Source organism: Larus michahellis, chromosome 2 (genome assembly GCF_964199755.1).
Source record: "Larus michahellis chromosome 2, bLarMic1.1, whole genome shotgun sequence".
Classification (NCBI taxonomy): domain Eukaryota; kingdom Metazoa; phylum Chordata; class Aves; order Charadriiformes; family Laridae; genus Larus; species Larus michahellis.
The window spans coordinates 153,193,530-153,220,918 of NC_133897.1; the positions used below are offsets into that span (position 1 = coordinate 153,193,530).

At 38.7% G+C, this 27,389-nt stretch overlaps 1 protein-coding gene and 1 long non-coding RNA gene across 6 annotated transcripts in view; one reads left to right on the top strand and one right to left on the bottom strand.

Annotated features, from left to right (window-relative positions):
* Positions 1–27,389, bottom strand: part of TRPS1 (transcriptional repressor GATA binding 1) — a 213,398-nt gene that overhangs the window by 75,976 nt on the left and 110,033 nt on the right. The gene's annotated exons all lie outside the window — the stretch shown is intronic.
* LOC141738453 (uncharacterized) lies at positions 3,312–18,574 on the top strand. The gene is made up of 3 exons (XR_012585397.1): positions 3,312–7,884; positions 9,453–9,565; positions 18,512–18,574. It is a non-coding gene; the product is annotated as an uncharacterized LOC141738453 (long non-coding RNA).

Sequence of the window (27,389 nt, forward strand, 5' to 3'; positions counted from 1 at the left end):
CTCCTGTGTTAAGCTTAAGTGAAACCACCCCTTAATTCAGCATAGACGTCAGGCTAATTGTATTCCACTCCACCAATATTTACTGAAGTAAACCCACTGTCTTAATCTACACAACTGTTCTTGCTTCTAACATAAGCTTCTGCAGAAAGGGCTTATGAACCCACATGCTGCAGCAATATAAGCAACGGGAGCTTGGAGGGAACCCCTGAATTGGATTTTCAGGCAGACAAAGGCCCTGTTGCATTGTTAGATACATTGCGAAAGATCCTTCAAGTGTGCAAATAAAATCGGCAAAGGAGAATCTGATGCTTGATTTTTACAATGATGATGGGATTAGCGTACAAAGAAGTAACATTAAAATACTTTTGTTAGTGAAATCTAAGGTGGGGTAGTTTTAAATTCTCCCCTTACAAATGAACTGCAGATGAAACTACTACTGCAAATAGTGAATCATTCTTTAAAATTGCTCAACCATTCTTTAACTAACCTACAAGTCCAATTCAAGAAAAAGAACTGGGAAAATAACACCAATTCCCTTTTTACAATTTTACAAGTAATCAATAAGGGGACTGTCACTGTCTCTTCTTTATAGTTTTTTATGCTTTCTAGGGAAATAGATTTATGTTTTAACTACCTAACCTACATTTTTCTTTCTCTTTTTTTTTACGTAAAAAAAAAAAAAAGTCTTTCCTCATGATGATGATTCCATACTTCAAGATCCATCTGTTTCCTCTGGCTCCTCTGCCATTTTGGCCTCAGTGGAGTCCTTTTAATTGCATTTAGCCTTATCCTGGATTGTGTGAGCCTATTCCCAAGGATGTCTGGTTTTCATCAGGTAATGACCATTAATTCTGGCTGCATTTCCTTCTAAATCTTGTTGAATGGCATAAGAAACAGAAGCACTATGTCTTTATGCCCTATTGTTTTGGAAATCGCAGTTTTCTCTGGGCTTGGACTGAAGGTTGGTTCATCCCAAGGCACAGAGCTGGCCCTCAGAGCAGAGAATCCTTCCTCTCTCTTCCCAGATTCTGTGGTTTATAACTATTGATCTTGCGTCTGCTATTGCCATGAGCATTTCATTCACAGAACTCCAGATCGTTCCCCAGTATTTGCATTTGCATCTCTAGCTGCTCCTACCACCACTTACGGGAACAGAGGGAAGCACAGCGTACGGTGCCACCACAGTCCTCCTTTGGGCCCTACAAACCCAACCTCAAAAGACTCTGTAACTTAAGCAACGTTTATAGGCTTCCAGTTCTGTAGCCAGGGCTAAAGCCTTGCTATGGTAGGTTTTATTTTTATGTGATCTGGTAACAGTTACTAGAGGAAACGTAACAGCAGAACACATCTCGGTAAATGCAGTCTCGCTGTCTATAACTTACCTGTGCATACATACATGTATACGTTGAAGAACTAACTTCATTTTCGGATGTAATCAAAAGTTATTTCCATGTCTTAAATAATATGATTGCTTTTGTTAAATAATGCTATAACGATAGAGAAAAAGAAATCCTAAAATTGATGATCTAAGTTTTAAAAAAAAAGTTAATATTGTAGTTCTATTAAGTGCTTCATTTGAAGCTGATTTGCAGAAGGACAAAACATAAACATCAACTTTCACCATGCAAAGAATGACAATAATTTATTTTATGTTATAGTTGGACAATGGATTAAAAGCTTCGGGAGTACAGATCATAATAATGGGTTTGGTCCGCACAGAAAATTAAAGTGGGCGAATTCTGTTCATTTGGCACGATTTCCCAGTGCCACTGCAGTTATATTACTTTGCCATAGTTACCAATCAATTTTAAATTCCTCTGACCAATATTTTACTTAAGCTGTTCAAACCCTCCCGCGGGGCTGCACGGCTTCTCGGGGCGAGCGCAGGCTTTGGCTGCCAGCGGGAGCACGGCGCCGCCATCGCCAGGGCAGAGGCTTCTCTCCCTTCCAACCTCCGCTCTCCCACCAGTTTTCGACCAAAAGGAAAAAGCAAGCAGCGGTTTCTGTCCGCCCCCAGTTGTCACTACAATTCAGAAATGTCCCTTTGCATCCTACCGCAGAGATAACTCCTCTTTGCGTCTCCCCGATTTCGATAAGCACTCAGTATCTCAAAATGACACAACAGCATTACCGAGGCAATTTCGGTTGGTTAACTTTGACCTGATCGTGAATGATCTGTACACACCAAGAACCCAAGACAACTTCTTGGCTTTTTCCAACAAATACAACCATCTTCAAGTTTATAAACCTCTTGCCCCTACAATGTGCACTGTTCCTGCTACTGACAAAATACAGTCAAGTATCTCCAGAATCTAAGTTCTTACATTGGCAGTGTGTGATTAAACTTAACTATTGCATTACCGAACACATAAGCTTCCATTATTTTTATTATTCTAAGGCAGACAATAAACATCTATATCTATTTTTAATAAAGCACAGAAAATACGGAAAAATGGATGTCTTCTCAGACAAACTGTTTGAGCAAAAGGAAAGATTTCTATCTGTGCACATCGTATCCCCTCCCTTTTTTTTCTACTTCGATGCCTTAATGTCACTCTGCGGGTTCTTATCTTGAAATGCGAGACTAAATAGTTACACAAATATAATTTTGTGAGGTCTCTACTTGCATTGACAACCACGGATGGATGATAAGCAAAGCCTGAAGCGGGGCCCACCCATTCCAGGAAGAGAAAGGTTCTTGCTGCAAGAAAGAGGGAAACAATCTTCCTAATAAAGTGCCCAGGACACAGTCACTGTATCAACAAACCTGTTGAATAAACCCTTCCTTGGGTTTTAGGATGCTTTTGTGGCCATAACTATCAATAGAGTTACAAAGAATAGAGATTGAAGCTGATGGTGAAGCTCATTTGACTCAGAGGACAGTCAAATATTTGATATAAACTACATCATGTTTTCCTTCCACCTCTGCTGGATTTTGTACTAAGCGAAGATGGAACTTGGTCATGTTAACTGAAGGGGGTTAAAACTGCATTTTGCCAAGCAGCAATTGCTCAGTATCGCGAAGTGTGAGCATAAGCAGATCTTCCAGGCAAGCATCAACCTATTAAACAACCTGTTAAACCTATTAAACAACAGACAGGGCCCAGGGGATTCTTTGCACCTCGGCTTTTTTATCTGGTCATTACATGACGGTACCTTGCCCTCCTTTCATCTGAAAAAAGAGCATTTCCAGAATGCCATCTGAGCAGCCACCTTCTTCAGTCACTCCATACCTCAGGTTTTTCTCCGGCACTGAGTAATCTGCTGCTTCTAACCCATGAATTGGAACGCAAGAGCTTCCTGGGAGTTAGTCCCCTGGGTTCAACAAAGTACTTCCAACTTCTCCATATGACAGCATCCCCAGCTGTCATCTTCTTACTGTGAAGAAGGGCTTTCATTAGGCTTGAAATTCCCTTCCATTAAGTCATACACTGAAGTCTGACCTTGGCTCTACTCACTTAATTCCACATCCTCTGCTTAGGGCTTCCTCTGCCGCTCATTCACTCAACTGCACTTGCTCTAGTGCCGTCATTTGTTCAGCTTCTCAGTATTAGAGTTGTGTTTTTTTGTTTTTTTTTTTCTCCTGAGTGAAAGATTTTTGATGAAACTTTCTATCCTGTCTCTTCTTTTTTTTCGAATGTCAAGGTTATCAGAAATGCTGTTTCAGACCTTGAGGTTATGATGCTTTGTTATTTGCCAGAGTTAAACTCTCGGCTCCTGATTCTGCAACTATGCGACATCCAAGTGGAAGCGAACATCTCTTGAGCTCTAACCTGCCTTTCCCTAGATTTAATTCAGAGCCACGAAGTTGCTGGAATAGCTGCCCCCTCTGGCCCAGTTTTTCTCCCTCTCTGTAGTAAATTAAGTGTAATATTACCACATATCTCAATGAATATGACATTCTCAGCTATGATAAATTTGCAACTAACTTCTTAATTTTTAATTAGATTGTTATGTAGAAGCACTTAATGTATTTCTGTAAGTGACACCTATGTTGGCAGATTTAAAAAGTGTCTGTTACGAAGTCAAAGTTTAATTAGCTTTCGCTGCAAATAAAAGACATATTAACTTATAATTTGCTTAGAAAGCCATATACTGCGTGATCATTATTTTTCCAAAGGTGAAGCCACTAATTTTTTAATATGGGATTTTTTTCTCATTTACTTCACGCAAAAGTCTTTTAACTCCTTATGCACACTGTAAATCACTTCTTATGCCTTTGACCTCATTACAATTCAAAGTCCCATATTCCATGTTAATGAAATGAAAAATATATATATAATTTCTAAAGCAAATTTCTCATGTGAGAGCCAACATTCATTGGAACATATTTGCCATCAGCTTATGGAGTCTTGCATATAGCAGATGATAGGCCATCTCTGAAGGAATAGGTTATAGTAATAACAGAAGGCTTTGAATGTGCTTTTCTCAGAGTATGTAACTTAATCTTTTTCTATATTAAGAAATAATGATTTAATTAATGTAATTGCCATAGGTAGCCAATAGGAAACGTGTGGAAGAAGTGTACATCAATCCAAAAAAAGGATGTTTTTCTTATTTTCTATTTAATATGGGAAATGACACTGACAAAATGGAAATGGGATGTAATTAATTCTCTGGGAATAGAAAGTTGGATGACTTTGTAATACATATGACCCCTTAACCCTGCATTTATCACAGCACATGTAACTCGTTTCTTTTGGAAGAGTACATATAAAACACAAAAGTCATATTGCAGTTTCAATGGCATAAGTACATTTTTGCATGAACTGAACTTCTCTGGATGTAACCAGATAGTTTATGAAATCTAGATTTCAGATGGATTAAAATCTGGCCCATAGAGATTTTAATTTCATTGCAGCTTTTCTAAAGCATAGAATGACCCAGAAACACTACTGCTCTCATGTATATAAAACTCATATACACTCATTTTTATCATCCATTATTCTAAGTTCACTCATCCTCTCAGATGGTAAGAATATAATTGTAAAGTCTGTGTCTTTGTATTTTCTGCAATAGAAATATTCACAATGAATTCCGATTCTCTTTCCTCCAGGCATTTCTACAAAGTGCAATAGAAAGATACAATTGGATCTCTACACACACTTTAATAACAGACATATTACTGCATGTTTTAAAATCAAATTGAATATTTTTACTAAGCCTGTTTCTTTTTTTTTTTTTTTTATTGTAATAACTGAAGCACTATCTTTCACCCTGCACTAATATATTGAATTCAAGGCTCTTCAAAGCAGAACAACTTCTCAACACACAAAAAAAGTAATGGAAAAATCACAGAGACACTCATAACAGCTCTCCTGCAATAAGTGTGGACACCATTTACTAGACACAAATGCCCTAGCGGGACAACTGTTCTGTCAGCAAACTTTACCTGTCAATCTCAATGTCATAATCCACTACTAAGCTTATAGGTACCTTAAAAACTAACATTGATAAGGTAAATACAATTTGCATAAACTAAAAAATATTAAAAGAAAAAGAAACACGTTTAGAAAGACTGCATTTCCAAAGCTTTCATATTATACAAATGACATTTTAATGAGTACAGACTAACTTCCCATTGAACATCTGCATTCTCACTCATTTCTCTGCAGCCTTCCGCTATTTACCTATGAGGTCAGACTTTACATGAAAGGTACGTTAATTATGATTAACAGATGATATAACAAATGGCTAAGGGAGTGTTACAGGATCTAATAAGTCAAGCAGTTGCTTATTATCATAAATAGCACATTCTGTTATACTGCCTATGACACTGCCACTGCTTGTATCTCTAGTTACACTGTATTAGCCTTTTATAACTACGGAGGTCCTCTTAATAGAAGAAGACACCACATAATGATCCCATAAACAGGGCTCTCATAAGTACAGAAACCACCTTATGCAAAAAATAATTATACAGAACCATCCAATATTCTTGAAGCATTCTTTTAAAAGTATTTTAAAATCTATCAAGTAATAGAAGTATCCATCTTATGAGATGGATACTTCTACTTGGCCACACATCACTCTTTTGACACACGAACAAAAATGACATATTTTTTTAAATAGAGGCTGATTTGCACATACCATGCAAAACAACGCAGCAGTATAATTAAAGTTGGGTCAAAGCTGCAGGTCCCATTCTAAGAACCTGTCCCAAAAATGGAGATAAGCTTGGATCAAATGGTTAATTTTAGTGAAGAAAGTATTCAGAATCCTTAGATCTTGGAGGTCTTTGAAAGTGAGTCTGCAGCAAGCAATATGATAAAAAGAAGTATTTTTTCTTGTACTCTTGATACCTCTTTAACCCTAGAAACTGGCAATTTAATAGCCTCCAACTTCATTGAAACAAGCACTCCACATTTGACACTGATGCAGCAGCACTGCATTTCCCATTTTTTCTTCAAGAATAAGAGGGAGAATAATTTGCTCTGTTTAATCTCACTTAACATTATACAATGCAAAACATGACCCATGGGCAGGGATGAATTATCTTCATAACTTCACAGCCTCAAGTGTTAGCACTTTTACAATTCAGTTTTCCGAAAATATATTTTTTTTAAAGTTTCAGAACTTTTTCAGAACAATTCAGAAAAAAAAAAAAATCTTTCTCTTTTAGCTTCTTTAGCAAAATATTATTCTAAAAGCTCTAATACTGTCTCCAGGTAAAATTTTCTCACTTCCACTATGATGAGGGCAATAAAGCAGGCCCCAGAGCAGAAAGCTCTCATTAACTTCCCGGCCTGAGTCCACTTTGTTATCAGGGTTTGATTGTTCAACAGCCCTGGTTAAATACATATGTTTGTATATAGCTGTCAAACCCACCAGAGATTATGGTAATAGTAATGTTGCAAATCTGCTCGACAGAAACTACTGGCACATTCTGTCATTTGTCTCTAGAACAATTCTATTGGAAGCTCACGGATTTACTTAGTTTTAATAACCAGAATGAGACAAAATGAAACTGCCAAAGATTTTGAGCATTTTGCACACTAACACGGATTAACCTTCAAGGTTCTTATTACCATTTAGATAGATATTCCTAGCTGCTGTCTTAGGTCAGCAAGTATTCAAATCACTGGAACAGCTTTGCGTTACACGTGCTGCGGACAGACGCAGCAGAAATGTATGTATTCTCTGGAAAAAAAAAAAAAAAAAAAAGATTAAAACATCCACTGCACCTTAACGGCAAGGGAATGTTTTCTTCTGTGGAAAAGGCTGCAAGCTGCTTAAATCTCTCCTCACGTTTTGTACTCCCTTTCATCAGTATTTCTCTTGGACTGTCAAGTTTTCATTACCGTGCTGTAAATGTAAATGAAAGGGGTGCTTTTAAAAAGATCTTTCCCAAGTTTTTTCTCTTTTTTTTCTTTTGTCTTTGTATTTTTTCAGAAGTAAACCAAGGGTCCCTGTTAGTGCCATCCATCGGTAGCGCTAATACTGTAATCAGATGACAAGCTTTGCTATCAAAGATCTTTACAGCAGCTTCAATTCATGTGCGAGTACATCAGCTCAGCATTGCACTCTCTAATTCACGCCATTCATCCCATCCTCTCTCCTGAAGGGGCAGATACTGCACCATTCTTGGCATGCCCTGATCAAGTAACTACCTTTTCCCCTGGCTGCAATGCAGAAGGAGAGAAGTGGACCCTTCTGCACAGGACAACTAGATAGATCTTCACATAGTCCAACAGCTGTTTCATTATTATTATTGTTGTTGTTGTTATTGTTTTGTTGTTGTTGTTGATTATTATTATTTATTTATTATTATATGATTTCTCTTAAATACAACCTCACCACCATTCGAACACCGCTAAACTGGAACGCCCAGCAGGCGCAAGAAGACAGAATACTTCAAACCTGCAGAAGACCAATGCTTCAGAGGTAGGTGACATAAATGGATGAAAAGCAACAGGAAAATATATTCTGGCAATTGTATAATTTACCTCATTGCAGGGAAACGTAAAAAAACATGCTACTAAATAGATGGAATTTTTAAGTCAAGCGGATGTGAGAGAGACCAATTTTAGGATTAAAATTAAAAACTTCATGGATAAGTTTGCCCCAAGCTTATGACATATGTATTCTGAATACAGTACTTAACCACTGCTGAAGTCACTACCTGATTTCAAAATAAAAGTAAAAATTTTTATATATCTGTTGTATATCCACTTCCAATTTCTGGTACTGAGTAAGAGGAAATTAAAATATACAACATACATATTTGAAAAGTGACAGATGCTGTCATACCCAGCAATAACACCGTATGCAAACCAACGTCTAAGCAATATAGAAACTTAAATACATCAGTCCTCTGACATAAACAAACCAAACCTCTGTTGATCCAGAGTATTCTCCTTGGGTGTTTCATGATAAGCCATGGTTTACATAGTCATCTATTATGGTCATACTTATTTCCCATTTTTTGACATCCTCTAGTCTGGTAGACACTGATATTTAAACCAGTGCACCCTTGCCAAATACAGCTGCTGTGTTATCTTCATAACACACTAAAAAGCATATCTGCTTTGTTCCAAAGAATGCCTTGTAGGCAACAGTGTCAAAAAGCGAAAATTGTTTTGTGGTAATTTAGTGGGTATTGTTAGGAGCCAGAATGAAGAAATACCGTACTTGGATTGAATGTGAATAAGGAAGATGACCGGGAAACTTGCTTCAACTGGTAAAGATGCCAAGGAGGATCCTCTAAGGATTACAGTGAGAGATGGATAAGGCCATACGGACGAGACAAAATCAGGAGTAAATGCAGTTGGGGAAGGAATGTTTTGATGGAAGGCATGTGCCATAATCCCTCCTTCAAACTAACAATAGTCCTTTTAGGACAGCAACCTATTTAGGTGACTTTGGTTGCAAGGAACCTTATGAATGCTTCTGCACAGTATTTTCAGACGAATTGTAACCAAAGCCTTTAACCCTCATCTGCAGAAAGTAAATATAAGATGTATTTATCTATATATAATATAGATAAGCTTTTTTTATAAATATGTATAAACATAAAATATAAAGATATATTAAATATATTTGTATATATAATATAAAATGTTTTTAGTAGGAGAAAACTTTTCTCTCAGTACTGAAAGTAACAATAGTGTTGAATAAACAACTTAAGCTCTAAAGGCTACACAATCACAAGATGTTTAATACAAAGAATACGCTAATCCCATTTCAATGCAGAGGCTGAAATTAAAAATGTGTTTCAGTCACACTGCTTGCAAAGCAGGAACAGCGAGATGCCTTTTGCCATTATTCCTTTACAAATCATGGTCAAAGATACTAGTGTTCTCTAATGAACCTCCTCTTGTATTGCTAAAAAATACACAGGTTTTTCCTTCTATCCCATCGGCCCTACATGTGTATCTGTTAGCATTTTTCAGGCTCATTTCAGAATATCATTCAGAATATCATTTATGCCAACCAATCGCTCTCTGTTCCAGTTTTCAGAAAAGAGTGAAAAAGTAAGTTGATCCCGAAAGTGAAAGACCAGTCCAGGTGGTGTCAGACACGGTGCCAACACAAAAGTCCTGAAACAAAGAGGAAGCCCTGCAAGGTCAGTGATAAAAACATGCTGGTGTTTCTTGTATTTAAAAGTTGGATGGGGGAATACTCCTAAATCATATATAATACATGTAGGAAGCACCGAAGAACACCATTAACTCATCTGAACAGCACTAATTTTCTGCCTTATGTACCACTTCTAATCTGTGCAACCTCTGAACTACATATTTAAAAATATGAGAAAAGAATGCAAGGGAGTAAAAAAAACAGACAGAAAGAAAAAAAGACAGAAGACAGAAAGGCAACAAGACATCTGCAAAATAATCACGTAGAAACTATGTAAATCCAAATTAATAACCAGGCCAACCTAGATCTAAGTGCTAGAAACAAATAAATGTACCTGGGATGTGAGTCAGGCTGTACCGTGTAGGCACTTTCCCTTATTATTTGATTTGTAGTAGCAAGTAACGAAGCCAAGCATGCATTTAGACAGTTTGAAGCAGATGGACAGCACACTCTGGAAAACAAGTTAATGGCAGAGGCAGGTACATCTGCATAACTCCAGAGTCAAAATGGCCTCAACAATTAGAGACAGTTACAGATGCAACATTTTCACATTTGGATCCTGCACATGTAAATATGCAACAATACTTGTATGTTGATCCTGTGCAGAGCTTCTCTCTGAGAAAATTGCTTTCTTCAGGAAGCAGATTAATAAAGTAGAAGCTGCATGATTGTAAATTAAAACGGCCTTCTTTTTTCCCTTCTTTTTTTTTTTTTTTTTAAAGTTAAACATCATTAGGGCAAATCCACCTCTTCCCACTGCTACTGCAAAGGCCATTGCCCACAGCAAAGCTAACGTAGCTCTAACAACGCGCAGAAGGAGACTCTGGTAACTTTGCTACACAACCCAACCACACTCCTCCACAGAACAGCAGAGCAGGGGCGCGTAATGCAGGATGATCAGCTTCTTTGCTTTGTTCTTTCCTATGGAATAAGATAGTGTTCTCACATCACAGCTTAGGCAAAGCCAGTGTGCAAAATCACACAAAACCCTCATTACACTTGAGCCCAGTGGAAGAGTCTCAGAAGCAGGTCAAGAGATTGACGATACCTGCCTTTTACTCTACAACAGTGTTGTTTCATAAGACATTGGGATTATGGAGTGACTCGAAAGACAGGCAACGAAGGTGGTGAGAGGTCTAGAGCACAAGTCTTATGATGAGTGGCTGAAGGAGCTGGGGTTGTTTAGCCTGGAGAAAAGGAGGCTCATGGTAGACCTATTGCTCTCTACAACTACCTTGTTGCAAGGTGAGGGGTCGGTCACTTTTCCCAAGTAACAAGCGATAAAACAAAAGCAAATGGCCTCAAGTTACATCAGGGGAGGTCTAGGATGGATATTAGGAAAAACTTCTTCACCTAAAGGGTTATCAAACATTGGAACAGGCTGCCCAGGGAAGTGGTGGAATCGCCATCCCTGGAGGTATTTAAAAGATGGGCAGACGTGGTGCTCAGGGACATGGTTTAGTGATGGGTTTTGGCAGTGTTAGGTTGATGGTTGGACTCAATGATCTTAAAGGTTCCTTCCAGCCTAGACAATTCTATGATTCTATGTTCAAGCACTTAAACAAGCTGTTGATTACCAGGTCAGCCCTGGTGCACGAACACACACCGTGCAAACTGAGATACAGGAAAACCTGTAGTCTTTTATTCACTCTATGGACACAGACATATAGATAACCAACAGTTGTCCTACACTCAAGTTTACATCCAAGTGTAAACCACCAAAGTAGCAAAAAATCATAGCTACAGATGAAACAGGAAATTTTATACCAGTTAGAACAAGAAATACCAGCAGTAACTGGAAGTTCAAATTCTTGCTGGTGTAAAATGAATTAGATCATAAAGCCAAGGCACGAAAATCACTAAATATCAATGAATTCAGTTAAGCAGTACTTCTTAGACATACTACCATAATCAATCAGTGTAATCTTAGAGACTCACATACTAATCTCCATGGCTCACAGCTTTAATTAACCCTATTAATAAATAATAACAAACAAAATGCCTAAATCTAGATTTTTTAAAATTGCTTATAGAAGTCAATAAAGGACACCCATTATCACACCAATAACTTCGTATGTCCTGAAGCAAATTCACAAAAGATGTCTAATCACCTCTCTCAGAGTCAAGTTTGGAAGCAGGAGGAGAAAAGAAATGGTGCTCTGAACATCTCTTCTACAAATCACTCTATGAAATTTAAGCAAAAACAAATTTCACAGAAGCATTTCTTTCTCTCTGTGCTACTAGCCTTCTGGTGGTATCTCCATGAGGCTTCTAATTTACCAAATTCCTTGTTCCAGATACAGAAGTGGTCTCCAGGACAGCAAGGTTTTGGTAGCAGCCTCTTCCTGCCTTACAAGCAGCATTTATGCGATATCCCCTGCTGGGCCTGCTCCCTCCTTCATGTTTGAGCTCACAGCCTTGCAGCAGCGCCGCAGGTGTGCTGCTTTCAAAGCCAGACAATGTGTTCCACTCAGGGACCACGTACACGAAATTTCCCTTGGTTTCAGGTTCTGAAAGGTGCTTCTCCAGCTCTGGAGTGCACGTGGATCCCAGAAGTTGTGTCCTCTACCCGAGCTAACCCAGCCAGAAAAGCATGGCAGAAAATAAACATGCTCCTTCCCTGTGTCGCTTCCATCGTAGTTGCTACCGAAATTGTGACTATACTCAAATTCCTCATAACCTACTTACAAGTGCATATCCCCTGGTATCTCTTGTACTTCCCAAGATTGTGTTATCGCAGAAGGTGCCAAGTGACTGCACTGCCTATTTACCAGAGGGATGTCTCACTGGTTTCTATTAATAATATATTAAACAAGCTAGTGCCGAATGTTTTTGAAAAGCCAAGAGCTCTATTTGTTTGTGTCAGTTTATTATTTCAGAAACAGGAGTTGCTGCACAAACAATTTCGTATGCCTCAAAAGGAAGACAATAAGGTGCACAAGCTGCAAAAAGAGAGGGGTAGAAAAAGTTGGTTTAGCTGCTAGTCGTGCCGTGGACCTCATATCTGCCTATATATGGATGACCGTGTTTTAAAAGCTGGGTTTGCTTTCAGATTCTTTCATTTGGTCACAACATTTACAGCTTTAAAGCCAGTTCTTCAAAGAGGATAAATGTCCTCAGCTTCACCGGAAGCTAAGAGGGAGCTCTAAATCCTCACCTTTCCAGAAAAATCAATCCAAATCAAAAGCAAAAGGAAGAGTGCTCCCAAAAACAAAAGCCACAGGTTAGAAAAAATCTCAGCCACAGGTAATTGCTTTATTCTGCAATGAAGATCACATCTGCTCAGTTTTTCTAGCTTACTGAAGCTCCTGGCTGAGATATTCCCTACCAAGATGGAATATAAACAGGGACCATCAAAATGGACTGTGCTCTGTTTACTTCTCCTCCTGTGAGTCAGTGCTAGAGATGATGCAGGGAAGCGTTCAGCTCCCAGCATCGTGTGAGCAGCAGCTGGGAAACAGCAAAGGAACTCCATATTCACCGTCTTAATGTGATCATATCAAAATGTGTTGAGTGATTTCTTCCACCCCTATCCCCAGCGTCATTTCTCAGTGTCCCAAGGAATCACAGATGGCAGACCAGAAAGTACAGTCTGGTCATGGAGCCCGTTCGGTTGCGGCAATGCAGCATTTTCCTTTACAGTAACCTCTTGATGGCATTTGCAGTCAAGTCCACTTTTAAATACCTTTACTTATTCCTCTGTGAAAGCGGAAAGTAAAATCAGTTCTGTTACTTACATGTAGAAATATTCCTGCTATATTTATTTATGACATGCCCTTGTAGTAGACATCAGAAAAATAAAGAGGAGGAAATGGGTTCTGAAAACGTTTGGGACAGTTTTATAGAATATTATTGCAATTAATTCTCATAAAATCCATCTGCCACACCAAGGGCTTGTGTTACCAGGAAACCATTTGTAAAGGGTTCAGAGGGAGAAAGAAATTATAATATCCCTTTCCTCTCTTTCTCACACTTCTCAACCTGCCTTTCACAAAAAATAAAGAGAGTTATGTGAGCTTTTCCATGCAGGCAGCTTACCACGGGTTTTATGTGAAGTATGGTGCAGACTTAGAGGAAATGCTAGATACTGCTAAACCAAAATTAGTTTTTTCCATCTGAATGATGCAATAGTCAGTTCTATGCACCCTATAGCTTGCCATTACGGATGAAAACCTTTCTATTTCATGCTCTAAACCTAAATCATGGAAATGCAAAGCAACAATTTCTCTGTTCCTCAGTCTCTTGTCGTTTGGGCGGAGAACAGAATGCACAGAGACCCCTCTCCCTGAGGCCTAAAAAACAGCTGACGGACAAATATGTTCGCGTGAGTCTCAAGGAAATGGATGAGTGGAAATAGAATGCATAAATACAGGATAAATCACAAATATCTATGACAGTGCATTGCATGCTTCTGTTTTTTAATTTGCATTTATTGCTTCTTTTGACATCTCCACCTATTGCAGATGACAGCAGTCTGACATACACTGGGAACCTATGCTTTCCTCTGTAGTCGGTGGAGAGAATCAGACACATAACCTACCCCAGAGTGGGATCATCTTCTAGAGATGCCTACCCTTATCTATTTATCATCAACTGGACCTATTTGGCTCACTGAATTTAGACTTCTGCTACTAATATCAGAACACTGTTATCAGGCAAGATATATCCCATCCTAAAGCGTTCCACAAAAATGACAAAAAAAAATTAACTGCAATTGCGTACAGCAACCTCAAAGGTCCTCTTTAAATCTTTGCAATTTGTCATGTTGGATGCCCACTGTTTTAATGACAAACATCATGCAAGGCAGTTCCTCCCTGCACGTAGCTGCAGTCTTTTTTGTAAAAACACCATTGATGTGGAGTTAAGAAAAAGCAGGACTCACATGCATGTATTGTCATGAAGAAGATGGGTTAGCAAAAGTAAAAACATGTTGATAAGGAAGTCAAGCAGTTCAAGTAGTATGTATCGCACCTGAAATGTGCTGAAGTGTTATGAATAAGGAATTCACAATCAGACCTGCAAAATAATTCTCGTTTAGATACAACAACAACAAAAATCTGGTAAAGGCAGAATTATGGCAATTCTAGTAAATTTAAGTAAGGATTACTGAAATTTCTAAGCATTAAGTAAAGACATTTAAGAAATACGAGAAACACTTCTTTCAGTCTACTATGTAAAAATATTTCTCATATTTCTTAAGGGTTTTCTCTAGTTTATTATCTAAAAGTTCCTACCAGAAATGAAAAACTGACCTCACTGAAGTCTCATCACGGCAGAAACTTCATAGTGAGCCAAATGGAAACATTCTTAACTTAGATAATTATACAGAATTCAGGTTTCTAAACATTTTCTTTAAAACTCAAATTAGCCAGAGCTTCTGGAATGCCAATGACCATACATATGCTCCTAAACTTACTTGCAAAAATCAGAACAATTGGATCTAATTACGGCAGAAAGAAATTATGCAAGAAAATGAGAGCTACTTTATCACACCCCCTTCCAATTGAAACCTGGCCAGAAACAACAATACCAGTAACATTCCTAACTGGTCAGTCCAGGCAGGTTTCCATCATCCGGGCAGAGTCAGTAACTTGGTGCTAAATTTATTAGCATGCAACTTTACATTAAACAGCACGACGCAGAGAATGAAATCATTGTTCAGCAGAACCAGGAGTGCTCCAAAAAGGGCAGAGCAAAATCAGGCGACTTGTTAGCAGTTTGTATCGCAGGGATCAAACCCCAGCACCATTTTTGATGGCTTTAGCGAACGTTTGTGACCAACCCCAGCCAGCAGAAAGAGCTTCTCTTCCTGCTGTTTTGCAACATCTGAAGTCCCTGTGAGAATTAAGTGGCCATCAAGATAAACAAAGTATAGCCTGATTTGACAAAAAAGATTAGAGACATGATGAAATACTGACCAAAATGTCAGCAAAGAACGTAGGTACTTGCCAGCATGACTAACAGGAAAGTTAGAGATTAGGAAGACTACGCAGCAGATTTTTTTTCTGTGTTTGGGGTTTTTGTTGTTTCTTTTATTACCTCTCCAAATCTAAAAAGAAGAACTTTTGTGTACGTTCCTTGCATTTTCAGACCCTGTAGGGCCATTTTGGGATGTACCATTGCAGACAGTATGTCTGGCAGGAACACATCTGTGACCAGGTGCCCATTAAATCATTTCCTGAGCTGTTTTAGACCTCTTCTGAGGGCAGTTTGGTAGCATGCCAGTTCTGGTCTAAAACCTGCAAAGAACCACTGATTAATTGGGCTTTTGCTATTTCACTGCTATAAGGAACTGCACTCCTTTCACATTCTTATGGGACTCCTTGTGTGGTTTCACTGGCAATTGCAGTAAATTTACCCCTATGTCTATATATTTTTTAAATTAAACAAAGTTGACTAATGGACTGGAAAAATACTGCTTCAGCAGGGAAACAATGCACTGATTCCCACTGACAATCGTATTTTGGATTCACTATCTTACCTGATGTACGACCCAACATCCTTTTAAGCACAGGAGTCTCGCAAATTCAATGTTAAATTTCATTAACATTTGTGATTTCCTCTTTACTTTTCCTCGAGTAAGATCTTGTTATTTTTCTTCCACTGTACCAAAATCACATTTTTAATATAGGCAGATGGCTAAATAAGGGGATACTGAATACTCAGTAGGCTCCATTGGAGTAAAGCAATCAGATATACACTCAGAAGTATATTTTAGGTCTACGCTGCAATCCGAAGTGTGGGTTGTGTCAGTATGGCCCATGCTGACACGGGTAAGCTTTAAATCTGCAGGCTGGAGAATCAAGACCCGAGAAAGGTGGCTGCAGCACGACAGCCTTCACCGAGGAGGAGCAAGCCTGCCCACTGCTCGGGGTGCTAACCCGGCACATCCCAGGCTGTGACATTGCTAACGGGGACACAGCTAGTTTTGCACAGGGGCACCCAAGACGCAATCAGACCTTTATTGTTGCTGAGTAAACTCACGATTTAGCAAATGTGTTACTTCAGTGGCACAGACATGCAGTCCTGCGTTGTGCTTTGGAAATTCCACCCTTTAAATCTCACAGTAGCTGTCAAAAACTTGACATTTGCTTTCAATTAAGAAACATGTATTAGATATACTCACTGGCCAGCAATTAATGAGCAACTGAAGAAAAAGCTGTTGGGCATCTTGGGAGACCCTGACTTCTAACCTGAAGGGAGATGGAAGCCAGAAAACTCGTAGCCATCCGAGCAACCAGCCTCCTGCAATCAAGGCATTTTTATACATCACCAAAAAGGGACTACAAAGATGTGGCAGATGTCACTGGGAGTCCAGAAGTGACTCCAGCGTGACTCTAGAAGCCTTTAAGGGGCAAAGGTACACAAGTCGATGACTTTAGCTCCCCTGCGTGACAAGAACTAACCATGGCAGCATGACTGCAAACCTGCCACTACGATGGTTAGCAAATGTCTTGGATATTGATTGATGCAATGCTTGCAACTGGACCTTTTTCAGGGGTCCAGAACGCAAGACAAAACAATCTCTCTTAACACAAATAACATCAAAAACCCTGACCTGCCCTGTTATAAGAGTCACACTGATTCGAAGCTTAAAAATTCTTCCAGGGTTAGAACAGAGTCAACCATGTCCTCACAGCACAATTCTGCTCTCAAACAAGGGCTGACAGGAGTTATATATGTATATAGTACCTCTTCCAAAGCCAATGGCATTCCACAAAGTATAATACACTGCTTTTCCAACCGCTTATCAGGTATAGTCTTGGAAAAGGGCAGGTAGAAGAAGGTGGCACCCATGGTGGAGCGGGTACTCTGCTCTCAGCTGCCCGTTAATCTCCCTCAGTTGCAGTAACACCAGCCATGAGAGCAGAGGCAGAGAAGGAACACCGAGGAGATCCTTGCAAACTGGGCCTGCCTCTGAAACATGCCTGGTGCCTGGATCCAGGAGCTCACCTCCATCTCATCATGAGCACAGTCACATATTCAGGGATGCTCAGCTATTAAAGATCAAAGGGGCCTTTTTGTCTCTCTTCAGCTTGTTCACAAGCCAGGTTAGTTTCAAGGCAAGGAGAGCTCAAAAGATCAGATGCAGAACGATCCAGGGAATGTAAAAAGAGGCTCATGGTGGTTTTGCTGCTCCTTAACCTTGAAAGTCACATCACAGAGGGGAAAACACCTCTCCTGCAATCTATCCAGAAGTCAACCTGCATCCACAAAATGCTTCAATAAAAATGTGCTGAATATTTCTAATTACTTTGACTAGCTTTCTATCTGGCTGGCCTTGGCGAGCTTCTGTAGCTACGGAATGAATTTAATGTCACATAAAAAAAAAACAGTGGTAGCATAACAAGCACAGCTTCCATTCACATGAGTAAAGAGGTTCAGAGTTGGATCCTATACTTCTGCCTGATTTTGTCAAGGCAAATGGAGCTCTAGCCACTTACACTACTCTGGGACTGGTCTCGATCAAATTTAGCAATGGGGGGTAGGGGGAGGAGATCAACCTGAAGAGTTATCTTTATTAGCTTTAGGAAAGGGGGAGAAGCAGGGGGAGCGGTCCTTTCTTCTCCTAAGGCCTTCCAAGAAACATGTCAGAAGGAGTGAAAAACAGAGACAAAAAGAATGAGGGCAATGTCACAAGAAATCAGAAATGAAAGCTATCAGAAAAACAGATGCCTGTCATGGCAAGAAAAAAAAATTAAACTCTTACATTGGTAAGAGTTGGTTGTTTCTGGCAACTGACAAATGTGACCTACTCGGTGCTTCCAGAGTATGTTTGGAAGCTTAAAATCCAAATAATGTTGAAGATACACATACAATACTTTAGATATATAGATAAATATGCATAGTTAGATACACATATAACCCAAACACTGTATGTATTATTGTTCATAGCTCTTTATTTTCAAATGCATTTTGTATTTTCCTACAGGGTCTCACAGAAACTCACTGCAATCAATGGAACTGCAAAACAGAATTCTCAGCTATCTTCCTTGTCCAGTAATTTTTTTCTCTTTAAACTCATAATTCAGTTAATATATTTTTTCACCTATGAATTTGATCTTATCAACACTGTTCTGTCCAGGCATGGGGACGACATTATCTCCCTTTATCAAACTGCAATGAAAGGAAACTTTTCCACCCTTGGGCATTTTTTCCCTCTTGCAGATATGTCTGCGTTCCTTTATCTGGTCCTTTTTTGCATTCACTGTAAATCAAAAACTCTCCAGAGGAACTTCCTGGATTCTCAGTTATTGAATAAGGCTAATCAAGTTCCCAGAGAACAATCTTGCTTTTTATGTCTATCCGCATCCGCAGTCTCTTCATCAAAACAGTTCTATTCAAGATTCTTAAGGGCTCTTCAACAAAAATATTTTCGATCTTCAAAACAAAAGTTTCCTAGTGCCAGGTTCGCTCGTCTCTTAACTTTGCTTTAACTCACTTCTTATACATAACTACAGTAATACCACACTATAAGATATTGTGCCGAATGCTTCAACACACAGCTCTTAGATCCAAACAAAGAGTTCAGTTCTCTTTGATTACATTAACTTTTTTAATCCAAAAAGGTTTTTGGTGAAGCATATGTTCTGCATCATTAAAATCAGATATTCTGGCTTTGATCTTTAAGTTCTCTCAGTTGACTGCTTCTCCAAACTACAAACTATTTGAGCTTTTGAAGTTATCTCCTTGCTCTGTACAGAAAACCTGAACCTTCAGCCAGATTTGATAGGGTTACAAGATAATAGCCATATACCATTGTATTTACTTTTTACATACTAAGCTTTGCTTTGAGAAAAAATCTACAACTTTGACTGAAAAAGCTTAAATACAATAAGTACAAAACAGAGATAATTATCTACGTATTGTTAGTTATTTAAGTTTACAAGTAAATCTAGGAACATTTTGCTTCACTGTTAGTTATTTAAGTTTACAAGTAAATCTAGGAACATTTTGCTTCACTGAACACTACCTTTTACACTCAATATTTATCGAAGTAACTTTTTTTTTTTCCCCTCTCCTTCTCTTCCCCCACCCCTCCAAAGTCAACGAGGAGCCTGGACAGACAGAGATAGGAAGTCTGTGGATTTAAAGTAGTGGAAATGTCACACAGTGGATGTCAGTGGCCAGACTGTCACACAAACAAGCTCCTCCACAGCGCGAAAAGGCAGAGAACAATTGAAGAATCTGAGGTGTGACATTACAGCAAGATTAATTAAAGAAACAGGGCTGGCTGAAAATAGCCAAGGCGGCCATTTGTCAGTGGATTACATCAGACATTAAGTGGCTTCCAAAAATAGCGGGACTACTGGTCCCGTGACACATTTCAGTGATTCTGGAAGGAAATATCTAGCCCAGCCAGAAAGCCCAGCCTGGAGATGTGGGACACGAGGCATCCAAGCTCCCAGTCCCATTCACAGGATGCTAAAAGCTTTGGCTGAAACTATTTGGTTCCCCAGTTTTACAAATAACAGTAAGAGAAGCAAATATTCACCCACGTGTAAGAAACACTAGTTAAAATGAGAGTAAAAGAAAAATTCAAGAGGGAATTATTAACACTGATTGAAAAGGACAATATTTGTGGTTCCATGAAGGAGGGGGTAACCCGGCCGCTTCCTTGCTATATTTTAACATGATAATGGAGATGCAGGAGATAAGAGTTTATGAAACACACAATCCACATATAGTGAACAAGTATGAATTCATAAAGTGGAATAAAAACACAAATGTTTTTGATTAAATAAAATAATTCAGCATTAGAGTTTATCAAATAGTATCTTATAAATGTGACATTTATCAAGAATAAAAGATCAAATAAAATGCATTCCCTAGTAGGTACTCCTCTGTGTGTATGAGTGACTATGTCTCTGTGTGTCTCTAAATAAAAAACTACACATTCTATTTTAATTTGGAAAGTTATTTTCATTTCAAGCATTCTCTGCATGGGGCAAATGACTTCTGAAGATGAAAACATTTCCCACACATGCTTCACATCATGTAACAAGAGAAAGATCACTCCCAAATTCAATCTCTCATTCATGCCTTCCCACCCTCCCATTTTTTTTTCCCTCCCCCTCTTTTCCCCTTTTTAAAAAAAAAAAAAAAAAAAAAGGAAAGAAAGAAAAAAACCGAGAGGGAGATGTGTTTGGCAAATCAACAACAGAAATATTTCAGAAACTGTCCAAGCCATACAATCCCAAACTAATTCTGACCGAATCACATGAAAAGAAAAAGACATCTTGTGAAGAAAAGTCATTTCTACATGCCACCTTTTTCCAATTACTTCCCAGTAACAATTCAATGAGAGCTGTAAAATACAGTGCGTATCTACCACTACATGATCGTAGTACTCAACGCTTCTGAAACTCAGGTATCCAAATTTACAAGCTTTCTATAATGCCTGTTCATCTAAATACTTTAGCATATGAAAAACTGTATTCATATGAGTAGTTCCTCTGATGTTTATGGCTCTGATTCTAAAATTATATATGATGGTTCTAATCCGGCAGATGTTTAATAACTCAGACCCATTAAAACTGATGAAATTCTAAACTCCAATAATTTCAGTAGAGTTTAATTGCAGAAACATTTAGTACAATAAAAGAAAATTACATAAGTTTAATATCCATTTTTCTTGACTATAATTATATTTCTATTATATACTTCCTAGATTAAGCTAAATCTATACTATCTAATAAACATAATTATATGAAATGTTCATATAATAGGCTAAAGAAAGTAACAATTAAAAGCCCATAATTCAGTTACTCTACGTAACTCATCATTCTCAGAGAATAAAATATTGGATTAATTCATTTACCTTCAACCGAGCACTGACAAGCACTCTTTGAGAGAGAGACTTTATTTTCCTTCTTCAATTCTTTGTTTCTTTTGCTACCTACTTCCATAGAAAAAATATCTTACCTAAAATGCCGATCTTGTTGTGGAACCTTGTTTGTTGATCATATTAGAATCCTTTTATAAATAGTTTATAAAGTGTTATTAAATTAAGAATACCATTAACATAATACTTCTTGCACTCTGTGGAAATTTGTAAAAATGATGTAATGCTTACTACAATGTCTACTAAATGTTTAACTTATATGAACTATGTATACGTGAATCTTTATTATATTTTTGCTCCATTTCACAGTAATACAGACGCTAACTGTTTTCTGCAATTTTAAAACCAAACACCTTTGAACGGTATTTCTTGTCTGTGTACGTTGTAACGTTGCTTGGCCTCACCGAGAAAACGTGTATGCATACTCTGCCCTGGTAGTGCCTTTCCTCGCTTAAACTAATCTTAAAACAGTAGGGAAAAATTACATTTAACTAGGCAATAATGATGCAGCCTTGTAGATACAAGAGAAATTGCTTAGATGATATCTGTACACTGATAAGAAGAAACCCTAAGAGTGGAAGAGCGTGTTTCAGGGGCAGCCTGCCTACAGGTCAGAAGAATAAATTAATTCTTGTCTTTGTAGAGTTTCCAGCACAACATCCTACTATTTTAACACTTTGGAGGAGGAACAACTTTTATGCAATTATGAAGTTTCCGTAGTTCTGGAGAATGAATGCTATAAAATTAAAGGAAAACCAGAATCTGAGCCTGAGCCAGCGGCTATTGAAAGCTGGTGGAAGGCAATTCCATCGTCTTCAATGGGCTCCGCACCAGAGCCTGCGTGTACAGCGTTACTTAGGAACTGCATACATTAGCTGATCATTTGTTCTCAGCTTATTCTTAATCCTATTTTACAAAGCTAATGTTCATCTTCTAATGACAATCTAATTGCTTGGTGCCATGTTTACTAGTGGGAATGAACCACAAGCCATGTCACTGTAAGCTCCGGGGAGTATTCCAGTGATTGGGAGGTTAAAAACTCCCTATCTGTAGAAAGGGAAAACTCATTTCTTAACTCTCTGGTACAAATTATTTCCAGGTGCTGATAATTATCACTCATGGAGTTTGATATTCCGGACTCTACATCTAAATTTATACTTGACAAGTTAAACTTTTCATCATGTGCAGCAGTCTCCGAAAGGCTGAGGAGAAGGACAGACTGCCGATGGTTGAAACCAATTCTACTTAAAATAGCAACACTTAATTACAAGCCTTGTTGTTTATTTCTTTTCAAAGTATTTCAAATATATCTTTTCCCCTAAAGAAATAATACTGTATATTATTAAACAGATAAGTATTACCGCATCTGCTCATGAACAAGAACTGTGAATAACCAAATAATTAGTTGGGAAGCCTTGGAAAGGACTCAAAAAAAAAAAAAAGCCCATCAAAAGCTCAAGTTTTCCTTTATGCAGACTTCTTACTGTACACCCACACTACATACATGCAAAAGACACATAAGTGTGCATGTGTTAAAAGAGACATGACACACAGAAAAGCAACAGATTCAATCACCAGATGCTTAAATGTATGATTAAATACACACATGGAAGCACTCATGCTTACATATTCACACCTTTTTGTCAATGACCAGACAAAAACTTAAAGAAGGTAAAAATAGGATCTAACAAGCACAAATTCAAAGGAATTTACAGAAGAAGTACCCTATAGCCACGCTAGTATTTCTTAGGTTTGCGTTGCTGTTTCAACCTCCTATCCATGATCTTTTACGAGTTTGCTTTTTGCCCATCTGGCATACTGTGAAACTGATCAGTCAATTAATTTTGAAGCAACTCTGACCTAAGTTTATTTAAAATGTGTCCCAAGAGACTCCCTTAAAGTGAACACTTAGCGAACGCCATAAACCCAAGTGCATCCCATTGCGATATTAGAATTATACATCAAATCATCCTATTGAGCAGCATCAGCCAGTGATTCTTACGTTGGCTGCAAAATTACATCTCCTGAAACCCTAGAAAAGATCAACCTCATGATCTACTGGGGCAGGATTATTTTAACGGACATGCCTTGATTCAGGCAGGTGTCCTTTTGCATTAAAGACTGCGTTACAGGAGGGTGAAGGTGCCGCTTGTTTCTCCAACAGCAAACACCTGCAGACTCCAGGCTCTCACTACCTGCAACGTTACTAATGGATAAATTAATAGTGGCAGGACTTGAAATTGAGTCCACTCGATCTTAGGGTCTCACAGATTAAAGTATTAGTCCGCTGAACCATGTTACTAGACTTCACTTTAATCTATTAGATACTTCCTTGTCTTTGTTCAATAAGCACGGCAGGAAAAAACCAAAACAGTAGAAATCTTGGAAGAGTGACAAGCAAACATGCAGAAATTTCAAGGGACAGCCTAGTCAAAGGAAAATAACTACTAAACACTGATTGTCTGAAAATTAAGCTGCATTGAGCTGTGCTAGGCCAGATCCTCAGCTTGTCTAAATTAGCAGGCCTCCAAGGCCGTGGCAATTTTCATTTGTGAGGATATGAAAAAATATTTTGTATTTCTTTGATGCTTTCCATACCAGAGGGAAAAGTTTGGGAGAACTGCAAGAAAAGCATTCAGCTTCTAGCTGGATAAACTGATGCACAGGCGAGTTAAATGACTCAGAATCACACAATCAGAATAGTCTGAAGATAAAGCAAAGCAAAAACTTTTATCACCCTTTCGGTTCTTCTGCTCTCACCATCAGTCTTATTGACCAGTGTGCTTGGCGTCTGAGGAAGAAACACCATTTGTTAGATGACACTTTGGGCGTTAAACATGAATGCATGTTATGCTTGTATTTTGATCTGCATTCACTCCACCTCATTCTAGAGATTTAACTGATACGGCTTTTCCAGGCTCTTTGATCATTGGGATAGAGAGGCAATTTCAGAATCCGATTCAGACACCAGGCAGGTGAACGCCCTTCCCGAAAGTACCACCCATCACCCTTCTTTCCCTGACGGCAAGGGGAGCCCAGCCCAACGACACTGATTAAAAGCTTCATATTGAATGAGGGGCAGTTCAGCCCTATGTCTTTTGCGCTACCGGCTGCCAGACCTCCAACTGCCAGAAGGGAACAGAACATTATGCAAAAAGACCCAAAAAACCATCTTTGCCTATATGTAAAAGCATGGCATGAATTTCATAGCCCACAAATCCCAAACCAGAAGCCTGAGAGAATACGTAAGCAATGGCACAGAACGCTGGGGCTGAACAGCTTGCGAAGTGCGAGAGAAATGTAAAAGAAATCAGAGATACCATTACAAGCACATACAACAAAAGAAACTTAAGCCAGAAATAGCCAGAAGCTTATTTCCTTCATGATTCACAGAGCATATTGCAAAACTGCAGTGAGTTGGCATAAATTTGTCAATTTAAGCTCTAGTAGGAAATGTCTGATAGTAGGAGATCATCGTTAAGAGGGTAGAAGTAAAATGAACTAATACGACAGGCAGAAGGTGAGAGGGGCTGCTGACGGTAACAATTTGCTCTCTTTTAATATTCTTTCAAAATTACCTTCTTCTCTCTTTCTTACTCTCTCTCAGTTACTACACTATCACGTACCCTCCGAGTCCCTCCTTAAATTGCATCCTGAGCACCAGTCCCTGTTTGCCTGACCTTTGCACCAGCACAATCAGCCCAGGGGAGGAACACCCCCACCGCTCTGCCTGGCTTTGCAGGAAACAAAGATACGCTGGAGTAACTCGCCGTTTCTTTCCCATTGGATAAAACATTAAATCTTAAATTGCAAAGGAGTTAAACAATGCCTCGTAGCACATGACATCACTGCGTTTAATCATCTCCCACATTCTCGCAAGTTCGCTCAGGACTTAAAAAGGAGAATTCACTTCACTTCTGATAACGGCATCTTTTAAGATCTACTTGTATACATATTTTTTTTTAAAGGACGGCATTCCAGCACCATTTCTTACGATATTCTTAACACAATTTAGCAAAAGCTCTGTAATCCAATACTTATGAAATGAGCTGTCAGGCATAAAGTATGCCAGAATCTCTTAAGTCCACACACAGCAGGACACAAAACTAGTAGCAACTGTACTGAATTACAACCAATAGGAGAAGTCACAGGTCACCGAAGCCACACAGAGTCCTGCTATAGCCAACAATGAAACTTAATGTACTTTCCATGTCCAGAACCATCCGCTATAGAGCTTCTGTAAAACAGATTAATGATAATAGCGGCAGAAACTAGAAAAGAAATGCAAGAAATGGAAGCCCGGCCAATATTCCATTTGTAATTTGTCACACTATCACACAATAAGACTTCACCGTGAATGTGTTGCCAATTTACAATTCAAATAAGCTTCCTTGAATTTTTAAAAGAATGGACTGTACACATCAGTCAGTACGACACAAAAATGCCCTGTCAGGTTAATTTTAAATGCACGTTTTATTTGCTACTGTTAACTAATCACTATCATTATTTCTGATTTTTAAAAGAGGCGTCCGTTATTAAATAAAATGCAACTCCTGATCCCTAACTGGAATGGGATGTGTTTCTGTAACCAAGCAGTATGCCCTAATTTACAATATTTTGACTTTACACTAGCTAGTTAAATGGTAATTTTTTATTTTATTTTTTTTTTCATTATGTAAAAAAACCAAGGTATTACCAGCAAAAGGAGCACATTTGGTTAGGTCTTTACAAAGGGCCTATTAAAGGCAATGGCATTTTTTTTTCATTTACTTCAAAGGCCTAGTGATCAAGCCAGCGTTAGGAAAAAAGAAAAGGTTTCTTTTCGTAAAACATTGTTTATCTATAGCTGATGAAATTCCTCCTGGCTGTGAAATTCAGCAGATGGACTATCAGGGGGATGCATTTGGCCTGTTGCAGACTAGACACTGTTTCTGTCAGAAGGTGCAGTGCTTTGATGATGCAGAAAATAAAGCCCATGCTGTTTCTATGTTCTATTAAAAGGAAAGCCATTAAGACGGTAGTTAAGTGGTCAAGGCCTAAAATTAGACTTGCCACAAATGCCAGGAAATATTCTTAGTATTTAAAATATCGCTTCATAAAACAAAAGTTTCACTGACTTTCTGAAAAAAAAAAAAAAAGCGCAAAAGGCCATACAGCCAAAACATCATTTAAGTACCTAAATGCATACCAGGCTTTAACCACAAGAAGTCGGTGGCTCTGGCCACTTGCTTACAGTTAAGCATCTGTCGCTCCATCAGCTCAAGGTTTATCTTTGTAGGATTCTGTTACTGGAAAGACTTTATGTCCTGAGTTGTGCTGAAATTGGGGCTGAGAGGACCTAAAGCTGCAAAGGACGATCTCTGGGGTACTGTAAAAATTCAAATTGAATTGGTACCACCATGAAATATTTCCTGAAGCTCCAGACATAATTTAGATGAAAATACTTCTAAAAGATATCATTCTTTGCTTGACATATAAAGCTCTGACTGTCCTATTTCTTCTATGCTCCATAGTCTGCTGCTCCCCAGTTATCATCAGTTGGGTGTCAAGGCTCCCCTCTACCTGGATCACCAAAACAATATGTCTTCAAAATAATCAAGATTGCTGCTGGGGGTTCTCTGAGCAGAGGCAGAAAGGAAGAGGCAGATTAAGGGGAGGTTTATTTTTTGCCCAGACCATTTCAAGGATCCAATTCACAACAACTCCTCAAAAACCACTGGGTTGCCACAGTGGAGGACAGGCAGGGATGTGGAGTAAGTGGTTGGAATGGGAGTGTCTTCAGGTGGCTTCAGTGTCATGGAAAACACTATGAGAGCAGGTGGACAGTTCTACCACAAGTTAAATAGTCAATACAACATGTAATTACGTTCACTCACAGCAGCTGCTAGGAAAAACAGCAGCAGTTTATATCTTTTTTAGAGCTACCCCATGTACAGGGGTACCTTCTATGAGGGTTAACTGCGAA